This window comes from Poromitra crassiceps, assembly GCF_964638095.1.
Source record: "Poromitra crassiceps genome assembly, chromosome: 2".
NCBI lineage: Eukaryota > Metazoa > Chordata > Actinopteri > Beryciformes > Melamphaidae > Poromitra > Poromitra crassiceps.
In genome coordinates, this window is record NC_139624.1 from 10319001 (window position 1) to 10323844 (window position 4844).

The 4844-nt window shown below is 47.6% G+C and overlaps 1 protein-coding gene across 1 annotated transcript in view; it reads right to left on the reverse strand.

Moving 5' to 3' along the window:
- Positions 1 to 1311: 1311 nt before the first annotated feature.
- LOC310789758 (guanine nucleotide exchange factor VAV3-like) overlaps positions 1312 to 4844 on the reverse strand; it is a gene marked incomplete at its 5' end in the record, with an annotated part of 210799 nt that continues 207266 nt past the window's right edge. The window contains one exon of the mRNA XM_083651434.1: positions 1312 to 4844. This exon is cut by the window's right edge and continues 198 nt beyond it.

Genomic DNA, 4844 nt, shown 5'->3' on the forward strand with positions numbered 1-4844 from the left:
GGGAGGGAAGGACTGCAGCTTTCAATGGAAACCATGCCCTGAGGGGCCATTTCAAGAGGCGAGGATCCCTGACTCAGCCAGATAACCCACACCAGGACCTTCTCCATCTTTTGAAGTGGTCCAATTTGAATATTAGCTCTGAAAGATCTGACTCTAACTGATGTCTGATACAGTATTTCATCATCGCTTTGGAGTTGACCGGCAAATCGGGGGATGCCGCCTCTTGATAAACTGTTTCAGTGACATATATCGTCTTATTGTATGTTCTTTAGAAACATCGAATTATTGCAGAGTTCCCCTGTACAGTGAAGAGCGGGTTTATAAAAAAAAAAATGAAAAATCATAACATAGGTGTGTGTGTGTGTGTGTGTGTGTGTGTGTGTGTGTGTGTGTGTGTGTGTGTGTGTGTGTGTGTGTGTGAGAGAGAGAGAGAGCGAGAGAGAGAGAGAGATTCAGTAGATTTGTTTGTGTTTGAGAAAACCATGTGGAGCTACTAAGATCCTCTATCTCTGAAATTCGGATAGAAATACACACATTTTGAACAACAAAAAAGTGCAGTTTGTAGTTTTTGTTATAGCAACTAAACTGTGTATGGCCATTATTGGCACCTGCAATCAAATAATCAAATCTTTGTGTCGGCCAAGGCCGTTATCAAGTGTTTTTGGAGCTTTCTATTCTATGAAATAGAGTAATAACAACCCCTGCTGCACAGCACTGATTCTCTTTTAGAAGTCTATTGGATATTCCACAACAAAGCCAACTATTGTTTCTCTCTTCCTGCATTGTCCGGGGGCTCGGGCGACTATTACGGTGAAAACACACCGCAAGCGTCTCCTGCACGTAAGCTGCGCAGCGCGACCTTGTGCGCAGCCAGTTTACATTAGGACACCATGTTAACACATTCACTGCCAGCCGTTTTTTTTTTTACTGTAGGTAGGTTCTGCCAGAGGGTTTTTTTGAGGATTCTGGCTCATCTTTCAAGACCCGAGGATTCTTTTCTGCTAAGATTTTGTGAACACACAATATCTCAAAACAACTAATAGAATGTGTGCTTTCTCTGTCTAAAAGAGTTAGTTTGTAGAGTTAGTAGTTATGTAAGCATTAGCAGTTGAATACAGCATGGTTTCAGCGTCAGAAAAATTATTCTGAGATAAACGGCTTTTTGTGAAATTCGATAGAACAGTCACTTTAACCATTCATTTTTGGCGTCAGACATCTAAACAATAGTTTTGAACAGTAATTTCCTCCATAACAGCAGGAAAACCCCCCTCTGCTTCCAACTCCTCCCTCCGTGGGCGTTCTCCTCCGCTCTCCTTGGCTCTGCGGCGGGTCTGTGACAAACGAGTTGCTGCTTTGCTGCTGCTGCCTGGCAGTCTGCATGGGGCTCGCTGGATGGGTTTCGCTGGTTTCTTGGCGGTCCGGTTGAGAGCTCTGATGAAGCTCTTGCGATTCTGGGCTTATTTATGGTGCGTGTTTCAAAGTGTGCATCCAATCTATTCTTGGAACCCCCCACCGTTGCCACCGCTGTGCATCAGCGCGAAAGTGAAAGCGTTTTCGCCATCCATTTTACTGTATGAGAACGGCTTCCTCGCGCTTTTCCCTATAGTTTTGGCTCGCCTCTCCTACTGTGGAGAGACATGTCGCCACTCAGTGGGTCGGTAAAATAGATTATACACATTCAATACCTCCAATTCTGGTATAGGAGACGTAAAAGGGTTAGATCAACGTCCCACCGTCAAAAAAACAAAATCGAAAAAACACGTCATTGGCAGTGAACGTGTTAACAGATCTGTCAGTCCACACCGAATTGCGCGCAGCGCGCAGCTCCGCAGACGCTCAGGGCGCGCAAGATAGCCTAGATTTCTATTTTTTTGTGCGGACCTCTGCGCCCGTGAGCGACTCTCTCAAGCTGAACAGATCAGATCGGGGCAGACAAGAACTCCAAAATCTGATTAATCAAATAAAACCAATTTCAAAGTAAAATAATGTTTATTTACGTTGTTGATTGCCCCTTTGGAAGTGTGAAAAGAGAGAGAGAGCAGTTGGGGAGGAGTGTGTCGTGCAGCAAAGCCATTTACTATTCCCTCAAATGCAGGTCAATCCTCTCTGATTGGTGGATGAGGCACAGGGGGTGTGTCATGTGTACTGGCCGGGAGGGATGAGGGGCAGAAGGCGGAAAAAGAGAGATGATGGGAAAGAGGGCGAGGAGGGGAAGGAATAGGGTTCAACCAATAGAGACACTGCATGAAATAAGCCACGCCCATGACGGGGGAAAGCGCTCCATTCACTCCCACACAACAGCGTCATTTTCCTTGAATTAAACATAGCTAAAAGCTGTTGTGTGGTGGGCTGCGCAGACAACACATGTAAAAAATCGCCAATTCAAGTTTTTTTTACTCCCGAGCAAAACAAGGAAGCCATTGAGAATTGGCGAGAAGAAAAATGTGGATCTAGCCGTCAAGGAATTTGGAGTGTTCAACTTCCATATATATGATCTTTTTGTGCAACACACGACCATGCACGCGACATAGGAGAACGCCAGGATTGTGTGTGTGTGGGGTGGGGGGGTTGTTTTCCCCCATTTTGGGCGTGGTTTCTGAATGATGACGCGCTCCACAGTGTCTCTATATGTAGTCTCTTAGAACAGACGAGTTGGCTTCTGCAATTTTCAAATGCTTCCGCCATACCGTCTGTACTTCGTGGGGGAGAATCATGCACCAACCGGAATGGAAGTAGAAAGGCGGGTTTTCCGCTCATTAGTCCAATCAGAATCGCAGAAAGGCGGGTCTTCCGCTCATTAGTCCAATCAGAATCCAATATGCCGCATTTTTCGTGGACACACGTGTCGTGATTGGTCGGATTCCGTCGAACTTCTTTCCTGTCTGAAGGTTTTTTCCCCAACTTCCTTGTGCATGTTCTGGGGGTGTAACGTACAGACTGTGTATAGCTGCATTCGCCGGATGTAGATGAGACAGTCTGTTTTAAGAGACTACTCTATATGGGATTGAAGCTGGCAATAGGTGATATTTAGAGCTGACATTCAATATCTTTCAATTGGATCATTTTCATGCTTCTTCTTCTTCTTTTTTTAGTAGTTATCGTATGCCACCATAGTTTTATCCTCGTCTTGGCGGAATGTATTATTTCCACAATAAATATGCAATCAAATCAAACTGACATCATATCCATGATAGCAGAGGTGGCTGACACTGACTGGAGCACATCTGAGTTTGAATAACAAGCCAATATCCGGCCCCCACATATTGGTCTGACCCTGGACGGCCTGGGAAAAGGCCGAGAGACAGATGAGCAGACATTCAAAACAAATCACCAAATCAAGAGAAAAGCCCAAAGGTCAGACACAGAGGAAACGCCCAGGGAAGTGGGACAGAGACATGTGGGGAAAAGAGCGCAGAGAGAAAGAAGGAGAGAGGTGGGTTGTTGTGTGTTCAGGGGGCTGCTGGCTCCTGGGGCAGCGCATAATGCCTTAGATCAGATAATCCCTCTGTGACAGAGGGGGGCTCCTGTCCACCTGCCACCGATAAGCACAGGGCCGATCGCTAACGGCCGAGACGGCTCGGAGAACACGAGTGGTCCACGGATAACGAATGGAGGAGGTGGGAGGGAAACGGGGACGACGGCGATCAATTGTCGGCGCTGGTGCTCCGATGCTATCCGCCATCAGCCATGGTGGCTCTCTCTATGGTACGGGTTAGTTCTGAGTGTGTGTTTGAGGGGGAGATGAGGTGGCTGCTGCTGCTGCTGCTGCTGCGTGTGTGTATGAATGTGGCTCATCAAGTCATCGATAACCACCTGCATTAGTGGAACCAACAGAGGTAAGGTCCAAACAGATCCCTTCAGAAGAAGGTGTATCTTAGTCTTTTCCAAGTGCTCCCCACATAACTCTCTTCTCATTAGCGGGTGGGGATAGATGCATGCGTGGATGGATGGGCAGGGTTCCCAGACCTTTTAAACAATACAATTCAAGACCTTTTCAAAGAGCTTTTAAACAGCACATTCAAGGCCTTTTCAAACACCTTTTAAACATCACATTCAATGCCTTTTTTAAAGAGCTTTCCAGGCCCAATGCCCTCAAACTCGAGGACCCAACACGGCATAGTTTGAGACAACGGATCAACTTTCTGGAGGCAGGTGGACGGCGCACAGATGGCAGAGGGAGACGCACATTGGAGACAGCGGAACATAGTCCATTTGCGAACGTTAAGTAAAAAATATATCAAAAGAACTTCATTTCGATTCTTGCACAAAATATATTAACTTCAAGCACCTTCAATGACCCATGTCTATTTTTGTCTATATTTTCAAAAACTTCCAAGGCCTTGTTCCCCCCCCCCCTCCTATGAAATTCACAAACTCAAGGAGCAGGGGGGGGGAACCCTGGGATGCATGGATGATGGGAGAGAGTGTTAGAGACGGACGGGTGGCATTTGACTACTTTTTGACAGACTGGCGCCGGGGCCGACTTGGCAGGTGGAGAGAGGCTGGGCTGCGGCTGGCTTGCTTGGGCAAAGAGGGGGGGGGGCATGGGTGGATGAATTATGGATGGATGGGTGGATGGATGGATGGGTGAAGTTAGCAGAGGGGGTGGAGGGGAGGCTTTCTGGCTCGGGCTCGTCCCCTGCTGACAGGCAAGCTGCTAGCCGCTGGCGCTCGGCCGCGGGCAGAGTGGATCGGCGTTGGGAGGAAACGATCGGGTTATCTTTGCATCTGCAGTAATAGCCCTTTCTCTCTCTCTCTCTCCCTCCTCCCCCCAAAAAAGGCCTCTGGGACAGTGGTCAACGGGGGGCCGACATCGAGGAAAGCCAGTCCGTTTGCTTCACTCC